Source organism: Dendrobates tinctorius, unplaced genomic scaffold (genome assembly GCF_039654945.1).
Source record: "Dendrobates tinctorius isolate UK_male_01 unplaced genomic scaffold, ASM3965494v1 ptg000056l, whole genome shotgun sequence".
Lineage (NCBI taxonomy): Eukaryota > Metazoa > Chordata > Amphibia > Anura > Dendrobatidae > Dendrobates > Dendrobates tinctorius.
The window spans coordinates 16,592,881-16,618,191 of NW_027361724.1; the positions used below are offsets into that span (position 1 = coordinate 16,592,881).

At 45.9% G+C, this 25,311-nt stretch overlaps 1 protein-coding gene and 1 long non-coding RNA gene across 3 annotated transcripts in view; one reads left to right on the forward strand and one right to left on the reverse strand.

Annotated features, from left to right (window-relative positions):
- The window catches only part of LOC141091816 (uncharacterized), a 35,689-nt gene extending 21,608 nt beyond the window's left edge, over positions 1–14,081 (reverse strand). The window contains exon 1 of the long non-coding RNA XR_012232584.1: positions 13,988–14,081. This is a non-coding gene — a long non-coding RNA (uncharacterized lncRNA). The remainder of the gene's footprint in view (positions 1–13,987) is intronic.
- HDAC4 (histone deacetylase 4) overlaps positions 1–25,311 on the forward strand; it is a 199,829-nt gene that overhangs the window by 107,627 nt on the left and 66,891 nt on the right. The window lies entirely within an intron of this gene.

A 25,311-nucleotide genomic window follows, 5' to 3' on the forward strand; every position in this document is an offset into this window, starting at 1 on the left:
TTGAAAGTTTAAACTCAATATCCGCCCATCTATCCTGATTGACAGTTTCTCAGCATCCCTCCTCCCTGCTGCTGTTGACATCTCACACTGCTCAGTACAAGCTTCAGCTATCAGACTGGGTGGGTGGTGGTTAAATATTCTTGAACTCATGAGTTCTCTCACTCTTTTTAGCTAGGCTTGTAAAATGCTCATTAATTGTTAGTATTAGAGAGCCATTCTATAATGAATTTTCAAAGTAAATGCACTTGCTTCATCAGGTCTAATGCATCTATTTTCTAAAGCATGCAGTTTGTGCTGTTTACAGGTCGTCTTTATCAATTCATTAGTTGCTATGATGATACCTAATGGACATTTTAGTCTGAACATGGCACACTTTTCCATTAGTTTGGTGAAGTAATTGGAATAGATTAATGTACCACCCCTCCTTCCCATCGATGTATGTAAGCTGTGGTGTGGTCACATCTCATAATGTTGTGTTCGGGTGTAAACATAGGCAGAGATGCAAAAATTGGGCCATTGTCGAATAATAATGTACACATAACTGTAAATCGTGCAAAAAATCCCTTTGGAGAATAGTTTTTAGCGGATAGCCCACGTATGTATGTATGTATGTATTTTCATCACATGGGGAGGCTACAACTACAGGAGCGCTCACGTGCTTCTTAAGGACGCTCTTTTACGATAATCTGCCAGTGTAAGTGCTTTGTTCGTCATTCAGTAAAAGGTCATGTGGAAACCCTAAAGCCTTTGGGTCCCAATTTGCCAAGACAGATGTTGTTCGTGCCAGTCTAGGTGAGGGGATGTGTTGGAGGCAGACAACTTATTAAAAGTGGCATGCGCCTCTGGACACCTCAACACAAATCTTACTCTGAAGATTTGTGGCGTAAGGTGCTATTAGACAAGCCGGTGTCACCCCGTTGAGCCCATTTTGTTTGAACTGGCTTGAAAGAGCCAAAAGTGGCAAAAAGTTGGGGATTTTTCAAAGCCTTTTCTGATGACTCTGGGCCATTGTGTCCATGCACCTTCTGATTTGAAGGTACTCAGACATATGTAGTTCAGTGCAATCTATTTCCTTGAACGTAATCCATAAAGACAATGCAGAAAATTTTTTGTCTCTGTGGTTGCTGCTTTGTGTCTCATAGTCCTAACTCGCCATGCTCCCAGAACAACCAGATCGGGCGCCGCCATAGACTCCATTTATCCAGTATCCTACATGATTAAAATTGGATTAATATCAAATATTGGGCACTCTTGGTGGTAACGTTCAGAGCCATAGGGTTACAGTCTCTTCTTTTTTTTAATACGTCCCAATTTCTCAGAAATGTGGCGCACTGGCCTTTAGGTGTAATCTTTGAAGTGATGCACTTAGCGTAACTTGTATATTGTACGGCCTCTGTGTGGTACTTTTTTTTTTCTTTTGTAAGCGTGGACGAGCCATTGGTGATCTCTTGGGATTTGTGTTACACTTGGGCTTTTTCACAACCACAGTGTCTACTAGAGAGAAACCACAGTGTTTCCTCAGGTCATACAACAGCGTGTCTGTGGTTTGTGTGTAAATCACTGAGGCAGAACCTGACGTTCCCCAGCAATGCTCTGTACAGATGTGACAGTCTTTTGTCGAGAATCTGATTAGAGCTTCATGGATTACATGACTGAGGTAATGTTATGTCCCAACGTTGGCGCCCCCTCGAGCGAGAGCAGCTGAGGTGTTACCGAGGGCAACCAGTGAAGGAATGTAATGGCTGCTATGGATGGTGAACTGCCACCGTCCGGTTTGGATGACAGGGTCATAATTAGTGAATTTGTATTTGAGGATGTGTCCCTTCTGTACAGTATAATGTTTTGTATTAAAAGACACAATTAGAATTGAAAAATTGTTTGAAGTGGTTTTTTTTTTTTTTTTTTTAGATCACCTTATTGATTGCGTATCCAGTCAGGCGGCCGTATAAATCGGAGCGAGTTCAAAACAGTGCACGGGCTGGCTGGCAGCTCTCCTGACCTGAACTTCGATTACTTCTGTGCAGCTGACACGTTCATGTCGGGAAGGCCGCTGGCCAGTTCGCGCACCGTGTTTTGATCTCGCTCCGATTTATACAGCCGTCTGCCCGAGCACTTAGATTAACAGATCAGTAAGGGATCTGACTACGAGCACTCCCGAATGGCTGATTGAACAGGTTCTTCTTCAGTCTGCTGATGATTTACTTTCTGACTGCTGGACCCCCCAAGATCTGATATTGGGGTGGGGGGTGGGGGGCGATCCTAAAGTCCTCCATACCCAGTAGATGGCTGTTGGCTGAACAATTGTGCTGATGACCGCTATCTATACCGACTCTCCCATACATAGGTTCTCTGAGAGTGTCCTTGCCAGATGCCACTGGTGACAGCAGGTTTCTTGGACAACCAAATGTTTGGGTGTTGAAATTTAACAGCTCGTCTCTTTCTCTCACCCAACATCACCATCTGTTAGGGAAGAGACAGGACATTCCACTATACATTAGATGGCTTGCCAAAATTGGCAAGTTCGGCTAAATTGTATCTAATATGTTTAGGGAACTTAAAGGGATTGTCTGGTCACAACCTATCTGTTGAATAGTTCATCAATATGAGATTGGTGGAAGGCTGACTCCTGCAAGACGGCAGCTGGATGTAAACGTAACAAAGGAATGACGCTGCAGAGCGTAGATCCATTCAGTGTGTAGAGGTCGCTGCCATGGTGCTGCAGAACAGCTCCTATTCAATAGAATTCTATGGATAGGTCATCAGTGTGGTGTGATCAAACAACCCATTTATGGCTAGGTTCAAGAGCCTTTCGTGTTAGTTGTCCAGTTAAACAAAATTATTTGTTTCTGTGCTTAAAATCATGTTCTTCATCTTACTAATTCTACTTCTGTTACCACCGATTCCCTGATCTTCGGCTATTCTCGCTGGCCTAATCTCAGCAGCTCCGTTTTCCAGTGTTGGCACATAACCAGTGCTTCAATAGTTTAGCCAGCCCCATTTTCTGTCACTGCTGATCCATAGAAAAAGAAGGGGTCAGGCTTAGCTACTGAAATGCGCCAAAGAGCCTCCTTTATACAATCACTATCACGTGGCTGAAAGTGGATCTGCTGAACCTGGGACCACAGTGGATATGTGAAGACTGAGGCACCTGTGGTAAGAGAAGCGGATTAGTGAGCTTCAGGTTACTGCTTCAAGGACAATTATGTAGAATTTTGTTTGAACTGGACAATCCCTTTACTGGGAATAAGTCTTGATTAGATGCATCGAGTGCTTTTCATTTTGATGATCTGTAATCTCAACATGTCCATCCTGCACTAAAATATCCATTGTCCATGCCAAGCGATGCAAAAATTGTCTGTTTGCTATGATAGAATGAGTTTGTCATACATTGGAGAAGGTAAAATGATAAAATGAATATGGCTGCCCTTCTGTTTGGCTTTGTATGTGTTATTCCATGGGCTCATACCATTAGCCAAGCAACCATTACCGTGTTAAAATCAGACAATTTCGTACAAGCAACTAGATAAGGAGTTTTCCTACACTTTTGACAGTATGCAACTTTTAGCAATATAGTTGATGGTTAAAGTCTAATAAGTTTTGTTGTTGACCTTTTTTTTTTTTTTTTTTTGTGCTAGTTTTAAATGAAAGCCATTATATTAGTGTGAACAGCGCCCAAAGCTTTGTTATCCATTTTCGTTACAATGACCAATAGTTTTATTGATCATTGCTCACAGTTTAGCGTCCCTTTAAATGTACCCCACATTATCTATCAGTTATAGAGTCTGACCTGCAATACCAGGTACAACCACTACCAAAGGTGCGGCGCTGTGCCTGGTAAACACTGCTGCCCCCTTCAGGGAGACAATTTGCAGGGGATGCCGGAGGGCTAGCGATCCATTAATGTCTTCAAAATGTTGGAAATCATTCGTTTGTAGTTGATTTTTCTTGTTAATTTAAGCAGGGAATATAAAATCCAAATCAATAGTACACACGGAAATAAGCGACTTTTGTAATTTATTTTATCAGAAAAATGAGTTTCTTCTCAAAATCCTCAATTCCTGGTTAAAAATCTGCATTCTGTATTTTGCTTTGTGCTGAACACTTTCTGTGCAGATTCTGCAGCCATGAAGCAAAAGCAAATATCTTTAGGCTATGGTGACACGGTCACGTGTTGTGCAGCAATGAAATCGCAACGACATGTAGCATTGGATGTAATGCTGTATTATGTCACTTGGCGACTTGTGGCCGCGTTGCATGTTTCCGAATGAGTTGGATTTTGAGCAGCTGGTCACAAGTCACACGCGGCTTGTATTGAAGGCTATGGCAAGTCTGGCAACACGTTGGCACGCAACTTTACAGAGGATTGTTGTTGCGCAACACTTGTATCCCTAGCTTTATGAGAACTTGCCTTAGGTCTTGTTCAGACATGATGATCACAAGCATTCTGCTGTTGGAAAATCCGCAACAAGTCTGTCATTCGAGTGCCTTTAAGTGGCGGAGAGAAGTTTTATATGTAGACTGCAGTGTACGGTATTGTTTTATTGAAAGGTAGAGACTAGTGCTGAGCGAACCTGCTTGGATGAGGTATTATCTTGGCATGCTCGGGTGCTAACCGAGAGTCTTCGGCGTGCTCGAATAATATGTTTCAGTCCCCACGGCTGCATGTCTCGGGGCTGCTCGACAGCCACAACACATGGAGGGATTGCCTATCAAACAGCCGTGAGACATGCAGCCGCAAGGACCCGAACATATTATTCGAGCACGCCAAATACTCTGTTAGCACCCGAGCATGCTAAGATAACACCTTATCCCAGGACGTTCACTCATCACTATTAGAGACTTAAAGGTGGCTGAGCCCACTCCTGTTCCCGTTGTGCCCCTATATCTCCTCGAGAAATAAAAGTTCTATATGGGTTACATGCTAAAGTTTGGATAAAAGTGACAATTGAAGAAAAAATATCAGCCTGGAAGCGTTTATGCTAATGAGCCCGCCTCGGTTACAGGTAGAGGTAAACCTGTTTTTGTGTGCTCACAGCTCATAAATTTTGTCTAATTTTTAATTGTGTTATAGTCACCTCTGATTAAGCACTTAAAAAAAAAAAAAAAAAAAAAAAGCTTGCTATGATGAGTGTAACCACAGTGTATGTGAGACGGGGGCGGCTAGAAGATGGGGGGCCTGTGAAACCAATTACATCATGGATTCAATTGCAACAGCTCATCAGCATTTATAATGCCGCTCTGGAGCCACCGCAGTGGAAGTGTCATCTTCTAAACTCCGTTCATTAAAGGGGGATAGATTAGTAGGTTTTTGATATGTAATCTGAGGGAGGCATGATGAAGGGTCTGAGATCCTGATTCCAGCACTGTCACTTAAAGGGACTCTGTCACCCCTTTTTTGAGATATCATATAATGATATCATTCAATTGTGTGTCACATAAGGATTCTCTTAGTACTTTTGCTTCCCCCTGACCCCGCACCTTTCAGGCATAAATACCTTTTTTATATCGGTTCAGATGTATGTAAACTGCCACGGTCCGGTCCGCTGGGCGGGGCTTATTCACCTGCTCCCCCCTCCCTGTCTTGCTCTATGCATTTCTTCTTGTGTAGAGAAAGACAGGTAAAGGTGTGCATGAAAGGTGCGGGGTCAGGGGGAAGCAAAAGTACTAAGAGAATCCTTATGTGACACACAATTGAATGATATCATTATAATAATAATAAATTTTATTTTTATAGCGCCGACATGTTCCGCAGCACTTTACATTTCAGAGGGGATTTGTACAGACAATAGACATTACAGCATAACAATCACATACAGTAGATTATAACAAAATACCAAGAGGAATGAGGGCCCTGCTCGCAAGCTTACAGTCTATGAGGGAAAAAGGGAGACACGAAAGGTGGGTGGTAACAGTTGCCCTGATTGTATGGACCAGCCATAATGTTAAGTGTGTAACAGTACAGACACAGAGGGCTGATGGATGCATAAAGCATGTGGGAACATGATGCGGGGAACCTGGTTATGGTAAAACTTTTGGCTGTGCCACACAGGGATAGATTAGGTTAATGTGTTGAGGCGATAGGCCTGTCTGAATAAATGCGTTTTCAGGGCACGCTTAAAATTGTGGGGATTGGGGACTAATCGTATTGACCTGGGAAGTGCATTCCAAAGAATTGGCGCAGCACGTGTAAAGTCTTGGAGACGGGAGTGGGAGGTTCTGACTATTGAGGATGCTAACCTGAGGTCATCAGCAGAACGGAGGGTGCGGGTAGGGTGGTATACTGAAACAAGGGAGGAGATGTAAGGTGGTGCTGAGCTATGGAGGGCTTTGTGGGTGAGGGCAATAAGTTTGTACTGGATTCTGGAGTGGATGGGTAGCCAGTGTAATGACTGGCACAAGGTAGCGGCATCGGTGTAACGATTGGTGAGGAATATGATCCTGGCTGCAGCATTCAAGACAGATTGGAGGGGGGAGAGTTTGGTAAGAGGGAGACCGATTAGAAGAGAGATACAATAGTCCAGACGAGAATGAATAAGAGAAACAGTAAGAGTTTTTGCAGAGTCAAAAGTAAGAAAAGGTCGGATTCTAGAAATGTTTTTGAGGTGCAGATGACAAGAGCGAGCCAGTGATCGAATGTGGGGGGCAAAGGAAAGCTCGGAATCAAGTATGACCCCAAGACAGCGGGCCTGTTGCTGGGGAGTAATAGTGGAACCACACACAGAAATGGCAATGTCGGGTATAGGTACATTAGAAGAGGGAGGAAACACCAGGAGTTCAGTCTTTGACAGGTTCAGTTTCAGATATAGTGAGGACATGATGTTAGACACAGCGTTTAGACAATCGCCGGTGTTTTCTAGAAAGGCTGGCGTGATGTCAGGAGAAGAAGCGTATAATTGGGTGTCATCAGCATAGAGATTGTACGGGAAACCAAATCTACTGATTGTTTGACCAGTAGGGGCAGTGTACAAGGAGAAGAGGAGGGGGCCTAGGACTGATCCTTGAGGAACCCCAACAGTAAGGGGAAGGTGAGAGGAGGAGGAACCGGCAAAAGATACAGTAAAGGAGCGGTCGGAGAGATGGGAGGAGAACCATGAGAGAACGGTGTCCTTGAGGCCAATGGCACGGAGCATAGTGAGGAGGAGCTGATGATCCACAGTGTCGAATGCTGCAGAGAGATCCAAGAGAATTAGCATGGAGTAATGACCATTTGATTTAGCTGTTAGCAGATCATTAGAGACTTTAGTGAGGGCAGTTTCAGTAGAGTGTAAAGAGCGGAAACCAGATTGGAGAGGGTCGAGAAGAGAGCTATCAGAGAGATAGCGGATCAGACGGGAGTGGACCAGGCATTCCAGGAGTTTAGAGATGAAGGGAAGATTAGAGACAGGTCTATAGTTAGCGGCACAGTTTTGGTCGAGGGATGGTTTTTTAAGTAGTGGATGTATGATAGCATGCTTAAATGAGGAGGGAAAAATACCAGAAGAGACAGAGAGGTTAAATATTTGTTAGGTGAGGGGTGACAGCAGGGGAAAGGGACTGGAGCAGATGTGACGGAAATGGGTCACTGGTGCAAGTGGTTGGGCGAGAAGATGCAAGGAGCCTGCTTACTTCTTCTTCTGTGACTGGTTCAAAATCAGAGAGTGAGTTCGATGCAGTGGGGGAGGGAGGACAGTGCATGGTATGAGAGGATTTGGAGATAATTTCCTGTCGAATCTGGTCAATTTTTTCTTTGAAGTAATTGGCCAGATCGTCAGCTCGGAGCTCAGTGGTTGGGGCCTGTACTCTTGGGTTGAGTAGAGAATGAAAAGTGTCAGAGACGTTTCAGGTTATTGGACAGTGACGTGATGAGGGTGTTGAAATAGGTTTGTTTGGAGAGGTGAAGGGCAGTGTTGTATGTTCTAAGCATAAACTTAAAATGGATGAAATCTTCGTTTAGATTGGATTTTCTCCACAGACGTTCGGCGCACCTGGAGCACCGCTGCAGGAAACGTATTTGCACCGTGTGCCAGGGTTGTCGCCGTCTGCGTTGTGGTGTTCTATTTATAGGGGGTGCAAATTCATCCAGGGCACTTTGAAGTGTTTCATTGTAATGCTTCAATGCAGTATCAGGACATGAGAGGGAGGAGATAGGGGCCAATGAATACTGCAAGTTCTTCATAAGTTTCTGGGTATTAATGGCCTGTATGTTTCTATAAGTCTGGACAGTGGGGGTGACCTGAGCAGCCTGGCAGTTCTTGATAGAGAATGAAAGAAGGTTGTGGTCAGAGAGCGGGAGAGGGGAGTTTGCAAAATCATCCACTGCACAAAGCCGAGAGAAGACCAAATCAAGGGAATTTCCGTCTTCATGCGTTGGAGAATTAGTAAGCTGCGAAAGGCCAAATGAGGAGGTTAGAGATAAAAGGTGAGTAGCAGATGGTGAGAGGGGAACAGCAATGGGGATGTTGAAATCGCCCATGATGAGGGTAGGGATGTCACAGGAGAGAAAATGTGGAAGCCAAGTGGCAAAATGATCCAGGAACTGATGGGAAGGGCCAGGAGGACGATACACCACCGCCACTCGAATGGAGAAGGAGGTGTAGAGTCTGACGGCATGGACCTCAAAAGAAGGGAAGACTAGGGAGGGTAGTTGAGGGATAACTTGAAATGTACATTTTGGTGATAGGAGCAGACCAACGCCTCCACCTGCTCTATTTTCTGATCTTGGGGTATGAGAGAAGTGTAGTCCCCCGTATGAAAGAGCAGCAGCAGCAGTAGTGTCTGACTGCTGGATCCAGGTTTCAGTAAGAGCCAGGAGGTTAAGAGAATTAGAAAGGAAAAAGTCATGGATGAAGGAGAGTTTGTTACACACTGAGCGAGAATTCCAAAGTGCACAATTAAGAGAGACAGATGGCAGGCAGGGAATATTGATAAGATTAGAGGGGTTTATGAGTGTAGCAGATGGGGGGTTTGACTTTCTATAACATGGGGGGCCAGGGTTGGGAGCAATGTCTCCTGCGACTAGGAGGAGGATAGAAAGAGTGAGCAGATGGTTAAGTGATTTGTGAGAGCGTCTCTTATGTTGAATGGTGGGACTGACTGGATCTGTGCTGTCTAGCAATGTGAAAAGAGCGTGAGTGCTATACATAGGAGAGGAAAGGAGCGAGGGGCTGGTATGGATGGAGTGTAGAGAGTTAATGGCTGGGCGGTGGTTGTGTGTGAATGCAGCGGCCAGGACATAAATTACACAAATGCATATGGTATATATTTGTTGTAATCCAAATGTACAGGGAGAAGAAGTATATAAGTGTCTTACCTGTCTCCTGCCTTGTCTAACTGCCATGTTATAACTGCCAGTACTTTGATACATGTACTTAGATTACATGTGCATAAATGCCCCCTTTATATGATATCTCAAAAAAGGGGTGACAGATTCCCTTTAATAGGCTGTGTGTGTTTTTTGTTTTGATAAAATCAGTATTTTATCAGCAGGAGATTCACTACAGGACTATGTGTCTGGTGCCGCCTAGTTAACTGATTTGCTTAACCTCGCCCCCACCGCTGATTAGCAGCTTTCTGTCAATATACAGTGAACACAGAAAGCTGCCAATTAATGGTGTATGTGGGATCTTACAGGGCTCAGCATTCAGAGAACTGCCAGATCTGCAGTAGAAAAAAAAAACAGTGATTGTATCAAAATTACTGCATGCAGACCAATAAATGCCACACTGCTGGAATGAGGGTCTCCGCCCCTACATCATTCTGCTCTCAGATTACGTAGCAAAACCCTGCTGACAGATTCCTTATATTGGAAACAGCTCAGACAGATAGTAGAGCTGAAACCTTGCACATTACATTGGAGAATAAATTGCTTGTCTTTTTTTGCTACCACAGCTAGGAGACTATTTTTTGGGGGGTTCGTAGTGCATAAGGAGTCTGGCACCTTATCTCTTTATGCTACATAAAGGCTCCTACTTTACTGTATTGCAAAATGTACTGAATGCTTTTAAGAGTTTTTTTTTTAATAGTTCAGATTGGTTATTTTAATTATTATTATAAAGGCAAAATGATTATCAGGGCCCCAGTCCAGCTGCCACCTTGGTAGTCCGGCTGCCGCCGCGACGGTAGCCACGGTATCAAATCCATACAAGCCTGCCTGCATCTCTGAAGCGTCTTCTGATTTGTAGGCTTGATATCACAGCCGGCCTAAATATACATCCTAATTTATTTCTTATTTGACAGTGGGAGTTCGATGGGTGGCTTATTTATACTACATGGCTTCCCATAGCTTTTATTGGGCTACATACATCATTAGTTTTCCCCATGCACATATGACCACCCCGGATTCTACATGCAAGTATCCCAATCCTACAGATAAAGCGCATTGTAAGATTATCCAAACCGTTTCTTGTCGACCAAGTTTCATTAACCATGGAGCAAGTGTTGGGCCCGTACACTGCACATTATTGTGGATCAGGCTGGTTCAGCTCTATGGCCGTGTGTTTAGAGGAAAACCATGAATTCTGAGGCTATCGTAACCCACGTCACTCATGCCCACATGTAAGGGGAACCGTGCCTGGCTAGGAATGCCGGGCCCCCCATTAAGTGGCTCAATGTGCACTTTTCAAACACATCACTTGTGGAATTTTCTGGTGGTCTCAGATAAATAGTTGGGAGGAAATGTGTGAGGTTTTCACAGCAAAGCATAACCTTCCTGTCTTCTCGCCTGCTCGGCGCAGGCAGGGTCTAGGGGGGAGATACGGATCATTGGCATGTATCTGCTTCCCCTTGTGTGTGCCTTACGTTATGTTACAGAACTAATAACGCCCTCCCCCCGCAAGACCCCAAATCAGGAGTGGACAAGGGTCTATTTAGATGTGAATGCAATTGTTCCACTAAAATGTACGTGACCCCTTTCCATGGCTTGGCTTTTCCTACCCGGTGTTGATCCATTTGAAGAGAGCTGAATGGTAGAGGGTCATGGAGTAGGTTTTCTTGTTTTTTTTTGTTTTTTTTAATGGTCTGATATAACCAGTTTATGGCATGATGGTGCATGAATACTACTTGGGGCTGGTGCAGATGAGCGTATTTTCAGTCTGAGTGCGATCCGACAAAACATCAGATCGCCCCTGGACCAATGTTAGTCTGTGGGGCCGTGCACGTGTACAAATTTTTCCTTAGACCGTGTCCAAGGGAAAAAACGCCACCTGTCTGAGTTTGATTCGATATTCGGATCACGCTCGGCCAAGCAAGTCAATGAGTCCGTGAAGTCCAAATATCAATAAAAAAGTATAAATTTATTGATCACAAAATATCAAAAAAATCACAACATGTAGTAGATTACATACAAAACGTGGATATTGTAAACAAATGTTACAAACAGAGGATCAGGTATAAAGATTAGTATACATGACCTGACAGCCAGAGTAATAGAAGTTATAAAGTGCTAAATATCCTATGGATTCAAATAGTATTCAATGTGTGCGCACATCAATCAAATAAGTTCTCAGCCAACCCAACACTACATGTGCTTACCCATAGTAAAAGCTGTCAGGCTATTTATCGCAGACACAGCACACACTATACCACCGCACCTTGAGAAAGCAAGGCGAAACGCGCGTCGGTGCCGGCGTGGGTCCTGTCCTGACAGCATTCACTATGGGTAAGCACATGTAGTAGTGTTGGGTTGGCTGAGAACTTATTTGATTGATGTGCGCATGCATTGAATACTATTTGAATATATTGCTTATCACCCCACTGCCCATAGGATGTTTAGCACTTAACACTTTATAATATCTATTACTCTGGTGTCAGGTCATGTATACTAATCTTTATACCTGATCCTATGTTTCTAACATTTGTTTACAATATCCATGTTGTGTATGTAATCTAATACATTTTTTTTTTTTGGATATTTTGTGATCTCAATTAATTTAAACTTTTTTTTATTGATATTTGGACTTTGTACTCCAAGTTTTTTGTTTATGGTATATCCTGGAGTGTCCATCCTAAGTATGCCTGAGTCCTAACCACATGGTTATCAGTCTTACAGTATTTTGTCCAAATGGTATCCTTTATCGTCTTCTATTCTCTATGTAGAAACAGGAAATCTCTTGTCCCTGCATTTATCATTCCTTCTTCAACTCCTGACCCAGCTGCTCCCTCTTTCTTCTGTCAGGGTCTTTTGCTGTGACTGATGACTCATACAGGGAAAATTGACCTCCTGTTTCTACATTGAGCTTAGAAGGATTCAGCTAGTCTGTTTTTATTCATGTGATGTCATAGACCTAATGGGAAAGAGAATACTTTTCTGGGTAGAAAGGCAAAATGAGCAATTGTTAAGTACAGAGTGCTATATGATATGAGGATTGCAATTTTGATGGGGGGAGGTGGGCTTCTTTAAGAGGCACAAATCTGAGCCTTCATGTCAAGTCCTGAATTCATCATTCTCTTTGTGTATCCGTTTCTTACATATTTGGTGTTTCCCATCTCCCAATGCTTTTTCCTAAAAATTAAAAAAAAAAAAAGAAAAAAAGAAATGATCTTAAAAAAAAAAAGCAGATTAAGCCCCTTTTGTAATGTAGCAAAATAAGACTCCAAAAAACAGTATAAAGCATAGAGTTAATGTGTGATGGCGTATTTGCTCCTTCTCTCTTCCCACCCACGCAGCAGAGCACACATCCCACAGCCTGAAGTTAATGACTAAATGGATGCTGAGGAAGAAAGCAAACAGGAGCATGTTCACTTCACCCTCTCTGCTTTCCTTGTTCTATTTTTGACTTTCCGAGATTTTTCTGGGAGCGATGACTGTTTTCAGCTGGATCGTGTAACGGTCCATATTTTCCTAAAACAGACAGATGTCAGGAGCGACCTCATTAAATGCTTGTTTTCTCCACTAAGGGGAACATGGGCGTCGCTCCCCAGGCTTCTCACTTGCTGGTGGGCTCCTGCTCGATTGACAGGCCGGACCCTTGGCTTCATCGTGCCTCTGGTCTGAACGGTGTTCTCCTGATGCGTCAGTCAGTGGCAGCTTTACCTTCAAACCATTGAAGGAACAGGCTCAAGAGAGCATCGTCCTCCAGGGATCCCTTCAGCTTCACAGCAGCGCTTACAAACTCTAATGGAAACGCTTGTAAACATTGTGCGTGTTTAGCCACCACTGTTAGACTGCAGCGGTGGCTAGTAAACTAGGCAACCTCCTTTAAGCAATAAAATAAAAAATACCACCATTTTCGAGAACAGAAAGGATTATGAATAAGTAAATTGCAATTTTTTTATTTTTTTTACAACAAATATGAAAAATAATTCCTAGATTACATTTTTGCATGGGTGTTACCATAACCCTTGTTGAAGGCGTGTGTCTCAATATATTCTGGCACTATACAATCACTGCTTGATAGTCAGATGTATAGGGACAACATGCACGCATGCGCAACCGTTCCTGCCAGCGGTTCAGATGCTCCATGTCAACAGAGCAGCTCTTCTACTTCCAGGCCGCTCTGTCGATGGGGCGTAATTGCGGATATCTTGTTGATTGTCAGCAGGCTCCCGCAGTTGTGCAGCAGTGACCTGACTGTCAATCATCATGACATTGGCAGCTACTCCCCATCAATAGAACGGAAGAATCCCCTGATAAGTCGACGTGAGGTCAGCAGAAACTGCTAAATCGATGACTCTAGTTACCGTTGTCTGCATTGCAGCAATCACATTCTGTCCATAGTCCACATGACTGCTGCAGGCAATCAGTGGCCTCCTGTAATTGTGGCCAGGTATACTTAAAGGGTATATCAGTCACCATGTTTTTGCCACCTAATCTGAAAGCATCATGATGTAGAGACAGAGACCCTAATTATAGTGTTGTCACTTACTGTGTTGCTCCTGCTGATAAAATAGTGATCTTCTCACTAAAGGACTAGTGAACCTGCTGCCAGGTAGTCCTCCTTGACCTCTGTATATCTGTAACAACCTTGCTGGCGTCACTGCATGGCCTCCCATCCCCCGCACACCAACTTACTTTCTGCTTCAAACCATGCTGTGAAATCTGTCTGTTGCCAGCCCTGAGCTCCATGTGCTATGCCTCTTGTTTTCCTGCTTGCTCTCCATGTTTCCTGACTGTGTGTATAGGGGGGCGGCGCCTGAACTCTCTGGTTCTTATGCAGTCTGGGTGTACCTGGGTAATCTGTCCCTGACCAATCACCTGGAGCCCTTGACTATTTAGTTTCACCACTCCCACTGAAACATTGCCTGTGCAATGTCTAAACTCAGTTAGCTCCTTGCTGCTGAACTAGCCAGGCCCTGTTCTGTGTATCTCCTTCTCTGTAGGAATACTCTGTCTCGCTTTGTACCTTGTCCGCCTACCAGGAGGCAGAATATCCTGGCCCTTGAGTCTTGGTCCTTGTGTCTTTGTCTGTGTCTCTGTCTGAACTCAGTCTTACCTTTGTCTATCAGTCTCCCTTTCTCCTTGTCCGTGGCTCCCTTCTTTGCTGTGTTTTTCCTTGTGTCCTTCCTGTCTGTGCATCTGCACTCTAGCCGCTCTGTCTGCACGGCTCCTGCTGCCGCTGCAGAACCTCTTGCTGCAGCTTCTCTCCACAGACCTTGTGGTTCTGCTTTGCTCCAGTCCTGCTGCTGCAGAACCCCTTCCTGCAGCTTCTCTCCACAGACCTTGTGGTTCTGCTTTGCTCCAGTCCTGCTGCCGCTGCAGAACCTCTTGCTGCAGCTTCTCTCCACAGACCTTGTGGTTCTGCTTTGCTCCATTCCTGCTGCCGCTGCGGAACCTCTTGCTGCAGCTTCTCTCCACAGACCTTGTGGTTCTGCTTTGCTCCATTCCTGCTGCCGCTGCGGAACCTCTTGATGCAGCTTCTCTCCACAGACCTTGTGGTTCAGCTTTGCTCTACTCCTGCTGCCGCTGCAGAACCTCTTTCTGCAGCTTCTCTCTCCACTCCTGCCTTCACCTGCACCTCCCGTGTGAACAGGTCCAAACCTGTTCCTTCATATTCCACGCCTGCCTGCATCCATACCTGCATCTCCTGTGTGAACAGGTCCAAACCCGTTCCTTCATATTCCACTCCTGCCTGCCTGCATCCGTACCTGCACCTCCTGTGTGAACAGGTCCAAACCTGTTCCTTCATATTCCACTCCTGCCTGCCTGCATCCATACCTGCACCTCCTGTGTGTACCTACCTGTTCCTTCTCAAGCCGTGCCCGCTTGCCCAGTGTCTCCAAGCCGTGCCCGCTTGCCCAGTGTCTCCAAGCCGTGCCCGCTTGCCCAGTGTCTCCAAGCCGTGCCTCCAAGCCGTGCCTGCCTGCCAGTGTACCAAGCCGTGCCTGCTTGCCCAGTGTCTCAGCCTGCTTGTCACTCGCACCTGTCCAGGTGTCCTGTTCCCGAGTGGGATCAGCAGCCACAGCCAGACACCACCCTGGAGTGGCACCCGGCAGCAACCTGCCGCACAAGCCTGACCTCACCATCAGAGGCTCCAGTGAAGACCAAGGTAGCTGTCGCAGTCACGCCCCTTCCAGGGTAGTCTGGTCTGTGGCACAGTGGGGCCACAACCCCCGGCTCGCGCCATTCAGCCAAGGCGCGAGCGTGACAATATCCCTGCCTCCACGACTGATTGAAGTTTTCTGCCTATGCACAGTGTACACAAAAGCTGCCAATCAGTGATGTGGGCAGGATTATAAAGAGCTCAGCATTCAGAGAACCGCTAGATCTGCAGCAGATAAAACAGTGATTTTATCTAAATGACAGCAAGCAGCCAAGCAAGTGACACATCGCTGGAATCAGGGTTTCTCTGTCTCTACATTATGCCTCTCTCACAAGAGTTTAGTAAATGCTATATCCTACTCTATGGAAAGTTTTGTAAAATCTCAGGCACATACACCCATGACGTATGACGTTCTCCATTAAGCTCTGTTCACACCGGTGTTTTTTGAGTTCACTTTTTCTGTTTTATTGTCGGATTATGACTGTATTACTCATAACTGATGCAAATTGAAGCAGAAAAGCTCCATTGACTATTATAGGGGTTATCTGGTCTCCGTTATGTGTTTGTTTAATGTAACAAAACAGCACGACAGCAGCAAATCTACAATCGTTTGACCGTCGGTGAGGTTGTAAGCCTCTTGCCGCTTGCTCAGTGGGTTTTTGTCCACCTGTCTAGGGCGTATATTCCCCTGTGCCATATAAAAGTGAGTAAATAGAGTTTTTGCTGTTACTTTTCCTTATAATAATGTCTGATCTGCTGAAATCTCCGCTTCGTTCTCTGGGTATCTAATCAGCAAATTATCAGGGGAGACGGATGACGCAGAACGGTTATTCCTCTGAGTCCCGGTGAAATCCCCTTCCCTACATTGGAGCTTTGTCGTCATGTTCTCGGCTCGGCCTTATTGTGGCAGTCTGGTCTCCCTGGATCCTTCTGTTACTTGTGGTGTTTTCTGCCCTGTAATGGTTCAGACACGGTGAACATCAGCCCTATGTTGGTAGTAATAATAGTATGCCTGTTCTGCGGCCGTCCGCCTGTCATCCATTCCAGCCGGTTCCCTCCAGAGTTTTATTACTGAATGGGTTCACATTGAATGACAAAAATGATCACGAATCAAGTTGTTTGCTATGCTTGTTGGCTACTGATGTTTGTCAATATAATTTTTTTTATATTTTTGTATATTTTTTGCTGTCTATTTTAGGAACTCCTAGTAGTAACTTGTTCCTTATCCTGCTAATAAAACTATGTAGGCATGGTTATTTTATCAGAATCTACAACAGCTACAGGCTTGTGCTGTGGAGGCAGTGTGCTGAGCAGGCATTGGATGGCACAGTGTTACTTGTTAAGTACTGTAATGTGTGACCTCTTTAATTTGTGCTGGTTCTTTCCTTTATCCTCACTCTTGTTAAAAAAAGATTATGGTTTCTGTATGTCCCAATTACAACCGTTCATTCTCACATTGTTTCAGTGCCAATGATTCTGCTGAAAGTTCAATGTATGTTTAAAAAAATTTCCGGTTTGGGCAAAACTCCGGTTTCAGGATCTAAGATCTACAATCGTATGGCAGAAACGTAATGTTTCACATAGATTAATTCATAGCCTTCAGTACCTGCCCTGATCTATCCCCATGATTTCATCCACTTGAAACCTTCCCCCAATGAGATGATCAGCTACCTACCCACTCATCCCCCGTACTATCCAGTTCCAATAGCTATTTGTGCTGAAGCTAGCTGGCCCCCTTATTTCTCCTTGGACCTATTCACCACATCATAAGGGCTCATTCAGACATCACTTTTTCCCCCCATATGAGAAAAACGAACCAATGAGTTTGTTAGGGGCTTGACCTCTCGTCTGGAGAGGGAAAAAAACAGTCTCTCCACCTTCTCTATTCTGACAGTCTTTGAAAATCGGTCTGCACTTGCATGGCATCCAAGTGCAGTCCAATGTTTTTCATAGACCCATAGACTTACATAGCCGATTTTGAGCCAACACACAAATCAAAATTGGATATGTCTCCGATATTTTCTGTGGATCACTCAGAAAACTTAAGACGTGTGGAGCCCCATAGAATATCATAGGTACAAGTGCCATCAATGAAAACTACAGATAGGGCTCATATGAGAAAATCAGTCGTGAGAACGAGCCCTCAGATGATAAATATTTCAGGGGGGGGGGGTTCATTTTTAATGTGGTTTGCAGGCCCAGAATTCGGTAGAGAAATTATAGTCCTACGAGCCACTCATATAGGTGAGTGAACTTCCATAGACAATAGTTTTGTCATTGCCTTTCTTCAAAGTGCAATTATAGTTATCATCGCTCCGAAACAAGCGAGTCGTGACGTTAATTAGCCCGAATAAGCAGGCCTTAAGTTACCGCTCTGCTCGAATATCCCGTCTTTTACTGCTTGTTCATTGCCTGCAGTGGTAATGTGGACTGTCCGAGAGCAGAAGCAAGTACATGCTATAATAAGGCTGCGTTCATACATGGCGGAATAAAGAGTGAAAATCTGCAGATTACAAGCAAATTGTATTACTTGCGAATGGGATGGGTGAAAAACCCCAGTGACGTGTAGCAGATTTTTCCACCATTAATTTTCAGATGTCTCTAAAAATGTAAAATGTGGATTTTTGCCTGATATTGGTTGTAAAGTTTCAACAGACTTCTTAAAAATCTGCAGCTGATTATTTTTTCCTCCTGGGTGTTAACTTTCGGCATTGTCCAGTGCCTCCGAAATGGTAGATTATGACAGTGCGGCCCTCATTTTTCTTCTATGCTGATCCTTTTGCCTTCCGATAGATCTTTGCCCAGCCTTCTCCTTGGCCGTTTTGCGTTTTTATTGCTAATAGAACTTGCAGGTTAAAAGTTCTACATGTTGTAAATGCACATTGTGGCACCGATGCCACCTATGAAAAGACCGTGGCTCGTAAGGACCTTTGGCATCCAGATTACTTTGTTTTACTGGTTAGATTACTTTTTTTTTATTAGCTGGTTGGCAGATACTGTTGTTAGGTTTTGTTGCCCAGCAGTATAGTATGTAGCTCGTCTCTGGATAACGGTATACAACGTTGTTGGCACGGCGGGGCGTTGAAATGTCAGCATGACCTAACCAGTTTGCTAGTACCCGCTTTCTGATCTAGAGTATATTTGAAGCAGATTTGCAGCAAAAAGCAGAGTGCTGGCAGGAAAGACTCTGCGTAAAATACGCTTTTGATTCACTTTTGCATGATTTTTTAAATACTTTTTGACATCCTTCTTTTTCCATGCTTTGGTTTAAAATTGCAAGAGAAAAATGAGCAGCATGGGATTTCAGAAATCTCATTCACTGCCTGTAAACACAGTGAGTGAACAAGCTGTAAAAGTATATTTAAATAAACGCTCCCATCAAAAATGTTTTCCTCTTAGGCCTCTTTCACACATCCGGTTTGTGCCATCAGGCACAATCCAGCATGTGCGTAAAAAAACGGATCCGTTTTTTTTTACCGCCGGATGTGGTTTTTTGTCATTGAGAAGCACGTGCGCCGGATCGCGCCGCATGTGCGTCCGTTTGTTCCGGTTTTTACTGGATCCAGCTGAATTCCTCTGTCCGGATGGGTGCTGCAGCGGTTTTTTGTCCGGCGAAAAAAGCCGGACATGGACGTATGCGGCCCTTTCGGCTCTGCGGGGCAATGTTTCTCAATGGCACATTCCGGCCGCTGGATCAGGCTTCTACCTGATCCGTCTTCTACCTGATCCGGCCACCGCATGCACGGTTTTACCCTGTGCGTGCGCATGGACGGATATCTCTCTCTCCCTTTCATACCCCGTTTTCTCTCTTTCATACCCCGTTCTCTCTCTCTTTTTCATACCCCGTTCACCGGCTTGTGGATCCTTTTCTTCCCCGGCGACTCCTTTGCAACATAGCCGTGTCAGGCGCCGTAAGATGCGCCGCATATACTTCCGGTCCCTCCGTTCACGGCTGGATCCGGCACTCCATTTTTTTGCCGCACGGCGCCAGAATGCCACCGACTGACATGTGAAAGTAGCCTTAGTCAGTAGAGTAACTACAGTTCGATGCTCCCCGGTGCCAAATGTGGACCAGCGCCCCTTCCCCTGCATGGTGATCAGATGTATGGGCCATTGAAGCTTTCTAAATACTATAATGCTATGAGGTCATACAAGTTTCATCCCCTCCCCTATTGTGTAGTAATGTCCCCCATCCTGGATCCTTCCTAGTATATATTTTCATCTTCCTGCTTTGTGTTCTTCACCATCCTGGTGTATGTGCATGTATATTTGTCCTCCATCCTGGTATACATGTTCCCCATTCTGGTATGTATATCCCCCGTCCTGGTATATATGTCCCTTATCCTGTGCCCCATCCTGGTATATATGTCCCTTATCCTGTGCCCCATCCTGGTATATATGTCCCTTATCCTGTGCCCCATCCTGGTATATATGTCTTATCCTGTGCCCCATCCTGGTATATATATATATATATATCCTTTATCCTGGGCCTCATTCTGGTATGTATATGTCCCTGATCCTTGGCCCCATCCTGGTGTACCTGTTCCCCTGTCCTGGTGTACCTGTTCCCCTGTCCTGGTGTACCTGTTCCCCTGTCCTGGTGTACCTGTTCCCCTGTCCTGGTGTACCTGTTCCCCTGTCCTGGTGTACCTGTTCCCCTGTCCTGGTGTACCTGTTCCCCTGTCCTGGTGTACCTGTTCCCCTGTCCTGGTGTACCTGTTCCCCTGTCCTGGTGTACCTGTTCCCCTGTCCTGGTGTACCTGTTCCCCTGTCCTGGTGTACCTGTTCCCCTGTCCTGGTGTACCTGTTCCCCTGTCCTGGTGTACCTGTTCCCCTGTCCTGGTGTACCTGTTCCCCTGTCCTGGTGTACCTGTTCCCCTGTCCTGGTGTACCTGTTCCCCTGTCCTGGTGTACCTGTTCCCCTGTCCTGGTGTACCTGTTCCCCTGTCCTGGTGTACCTGTTCCCCTGTCCTGGTGTACCTGTTCCCCTGTCCTGGTGTACCTGTTCCCCTGTCCTGGTGTACCTGTTCCCCTGTCCTGGTGTACCTGTTCCCCTGTCCTGGTGTACCTGTTCCCCTGTCCTGGTGTACCTGTTCCCCTGTCCTGGTGTACCTGTTCCCCTGTCCTGGTGTACCTGTTCCCCTGTCCTGGTGTACCTGTTCCCCTGTCCTGGTGTACCTGTTCCCCTGTCCTGGTGTACCTGTTCCCCTGTCCTGGTGTACCTGTTCCCCTGTCCTGGTGTACCTGTTCCCCTGTCCTGGTGTACCTGTTCCCCTGTCCTGGTGTACCTGTTCCCCTGTCCTGGTGTACCTGTTCCCCTGTCCTGGTGTACCTGTTCCCCTGTCCTGGTGTACCTGTTCCCCTGTCCTGGTGTACCTGTTCCCCTGTCCTGGTGTACCTGTTCCCCTGTCCTGGTGTACCTGTTCCCCTGTCCTGGTGTACCTGTTCCCCTGTCCTGGTGTACCTGTTCCCCTGTCCTGGTGTACCTGTTCCCCTGTCCTGGTGTACCTGTTCCCCTGTCCTGGTGTACCTGTTCCCCTGTCCTGGTGTACCTGTTCCCCTGTCCTGGTGTACCTGTTCCCCTGTCCTGGTGTACCTGTTCCCCTGTCCTGGTGTACCTGTTCCCCTGTCCTGGTGTACCTGTTCCCCTGTCCTGGTGTACCTGTTCCCCTGTCCTGGTGTACCTGTTCCCCTGTCCTGGTGTACCTGTTCCCCTGTCCTGGTGTACCTGTTCCCCTGTCCTGGTGTACCTGTTCCCCTGTCCTGGTGTACCTGTTCCCCTGTCCTGGTGTACCTGTTCCCCTGTCCTGGTGTACCTGTTCCCCTGTCCTGGTGTACCTGTTCCCCTGTCCTGGTGTACCTGTTCCCCTGTCCTGGTGTACCTGTTCCCCTGTCCTGGTGTACCTGTTCCCCTGTCCTGGTGTACCTGTTCCCCTGTCCTGGTGTACCTGTTCCCCTGTCCTGGTGTACCTGTTCCCCTGTCCTGGTGTACCTGTTCCCCTGTCCTGGTGTACCTGTTCCCCTGTCCTGGTGTACCTGTTCCCCTGTCCTGGTGTACCTGTTCCCCTGTCCTGGTGTACCTGTTCCCCTGTCCTGGTGTACCTGTTCCCCTGTCCTGGTGTACCTGTTCCCCTGTCCTGGTGTACCTGTTCCCCTGTCCTGGTGTACCTGTTCCCCTGTCCTGGTGTACCTGTTCCCCTGTCCTGGTGTACCTGTTCCCCTGTCCTGGTGTACCTGTTCCCCTGTCCTGGTGTACCTGTTCCCCTGTCCTGGTGTACCTGTTCCCCTGTCCTGGTGTACCTGTTCCCCTGTCCTGGTGTACCTGTTCCCCTGTCCTGGTGTACCTGTTCCCCTGTCCTGGTGTACCTGTTCCCCTGTCCTGGTGTACCTGTTCCCCTGTCCTGGTGTACCTGTTCCCCTGTCCTGGTGTACCTGTTCCCCTGTCCTGGTGTACCTGTTCCCCTGTCCTGGTGTACCTGTTCCCCTGTCCTGGTGTACCTGTTCCCCTGTCCTGGTGTACCTGTTCCCCTGTCCTGGTGTACCTGTTCCCCCGTCCTGGTGTACCTGTTACCCCGTCCTGGTGTACCTGTTACCCCGTCCTGGTGTACCTGTTACCCTGTCCTGGTGTACCTGTTACCCTGTCCTGGTGTACCTGTTACCCTGTCCTGGTGTACCTGTTACCCTGTCCTGGTGTACCTGTTACCCTGTCCTGGTGTACCTGTTACCCTGTCCTGGTGTACCTGTTCCCCCGTCCTGGTGTACATGCAGATTAGGATGCAGAATTGAGAATCCACACAGATTCTTGTTGTCACGTGTAAACATCTGTGGGAAACAATTTTTTTTTACAGCAAAAGCTGCGAGATTTGTTGTGGATTTTGCAGTTGCAGATTTTACTTATTTTCTGCAAAAGTAGGTCCAGTGTAGACATACTTTAATGCTGGGGCTACATGTAGATTTTTTACCGGGACGCAGGTCCTGGGGGAAAAAAATTGCTATGTGCCACTGCTAAATCGCATGGTTATATAGGCAAGTGGATCGCGTTGCAACCTTAAGAAGCAAGTAGTAAAAAGTCCTACTGGGTCTGACTTTTTGTGATTTGCTTGTCGCTGCACCTTAGAGGTTGCAATGTAACTCCATTCAACTGCATTACGCTGTGATGTAGATGCAACTTTATAGCGATTTTATCCATTTCACCTAACAGCCCAAAATTGCCGTGTGGCTCCAGGACATCTTTTAGCCATTGTGATAATCTTCCTCGTACTCCATATAGATCTATGCAGCCACCACTAAAGGGGTAGTGCAGGCTTGGGGCTCACATCTGCAGTCAGTATTGTGAATGGTCACAGTATTCGCACAGTGCACGCTATCAGCATTCGGTGGCCCTGTGAGTGGGCGTTCATGTGTCTGTAAGTGTATGATTTGCATACTTACAGCCACATTCCAACTAGACTTGTCCGACCTCGCTCAATTCACTTATTTGCATGTGACCGCATGTATGTAAGTCACATACTTGCAGTCATGCTCCCGGCTCCAGTCCTGGAGAATCCTGACAGCGCACAGACTGCACGCTGTGAGTATTCATAAGTCTGTAGTCACATAGTGACCTCAGACCTGTACCTCAACCTGGATAACCCCTTTAAAGCTCAGTGATAAATCTGTATGCAGTTTGCGCCCCCTACTGGTGGCTGCAGGCAGCGAGAATTTTGGCTCTTGACTGTATGAAGCAAGTAGGCGATACTTTATAGAATGAACCCTCACTGACTTGTGAACCTATCGAGCATTTTGCCTATTTATGCTAATATTCCAGGATATTTCAGGGCATTGAGAGCAAACATTACACTTGCTTTGCTGCTTTTACTCATTTTGACTTTTTTTTATTTTGTTCTTTGTCGGTTTGTTTAAAAAGAAAAAAAAAGCAAAAAAACTCGTCAGTGTTTCCTGTTTTGCAGTAACGTGATAAGTGTTTGATGTTCCACAGGTTGCCGTATTTCATCACTTTATACAGCAGTGGAGATCGCACTTGGCCTTGAGCCTCACGATCACGGCATGTGTTTCAGATGATCTCATAGGGTCAGGTGCGGGGTTATTGGCTTCAGCAGTTTGATGTTTTCCCCCAAGCCGACCACTGTCCTAGGATCCTGGTACACGGTTTCATAGGTTTTAAATCCAATTGGGGGCGCATTGCATCTCTCTTCCGGTGAGTTACATTCATTTATAACAGGGCTGGTAAACCCCCCCCCCCCCTCCCAATGCCAGTGACGCAGCCCCCCAGGATGCCCCCTCGATTCTCACCTGTGCTGGAGTTCATTTGTGGCTTCATCCAAGATTCTTTTTTTTTGTCTTGTAGTGCTGTTGACAATTTTTGCTACAAATTCTTCTTAAAAATAAAAAAAATTATGATTTATAAATTTTCCGCAACGTAAAAAAATGCCCTTTAAACATTCTTTTTTGCAACTTTTTTAGCCTAAAAATCACATTTTGCTAATATGGGCAAAAACAGGATAAAAACACCAAAAACTACGCAAATGTGCTGTAATAATACTTCTTGGGGTTAGTGGAGCACAGGAGATGCCCACGTGGAGTACACGTACACATTAGAAAAATCCAATATATATTTGCTTCGGAATCCGTGGCAGAAATAGTTTAAATTCTGTTACTCCACTCCAAGAACAATCCAGGTGATGCTTCTTCATTGGAAATTGCGGGGAAAACATTGTCAGCGGGCCTAAAGTGTCGCACATCAAAAGAGATTGATTAGGAACTTGCAGCGCACGCTCGGATTAGGCGGTTTCTATCCTATTGAATTCAGTATGTAAATTCCAAAGCGTATCGTTGCCCAACCGGTGCCCAAAATTTACACGCTGCTCGTATTAGGATTTCCATGCAGAAAATAGCTAGGTGCACACAACGTGTTTTTTCAGGTGGTTTCCACCCCTGGAAAACCTGTTGAAAAACTTGCAAAAGACTGAACATATGCACGTCTATGGAAAAATGATTAATGCTACGTTCTATTACTACTTTTAACCAGCTCCAGGGTTCGGAAACTGGAGCGGTTGTAAGAAGTATCATCATGTTCATTGTTCAAGCGGCTTCCAATCTGGATCATGTATAATGATCTATTCCTGGTGTTGGCTCCAGAATCTGATTTTTAGGGCAGGTGCAGATATCCGATCCCGGGCCGCAGTGCACGGACTGGCCACGGCTCTGCAGACCCGCGCATGACGGCTTCATATATTTCTACGTGGCTGTCACACTCTGGTCTGCAGAGCCGCGGCCAGTCCGTGCACTGCGGTCCGGGATTGGACAGGTTTGCATGGATATCGCCCTTAAAGTATTTCTTTATGCTCAGGGTTGATTTTTTTTTAAAATGGAAACGGACAAATGCAGAAATGCGTCTAGTGTGCGTTTTTCAGCCGTCCTACGACCGCGGTATGTGAACATAATGTAGGGCGCGGTCAGACGCCTGTACAAATCGGTCTGAGATCGGACCACAATGCACAGATGGGCCCCGGGTCTCCCAACCCCAACGGGACTGTCTCCTATGGGTCGGGAGACCTGCGGCCAATCCAGTGCATTACGGTCCGATCTCAGACCGATTGGTACAGATGTGTGAATGCGCCCTTAGGCCACTTTACAGATCTGCATTGTAAATCTTCACCTACAATCTGTGAGTAGACCCCATTTTTCTTCATATATATTTGGGTTTCTTTAGACGTTCTCAGCCCATCCATTCCTGGGCGCACAGGTGACTGTTCAGACGTCTCGCGCCGCCGCCTTGTCTTCTCTTTTGTAGACAGAATGTGCGGCAGCATCGTCTTCCCGGTGCTCTGAATAAGACTCCCAGCTGCTCAATTAC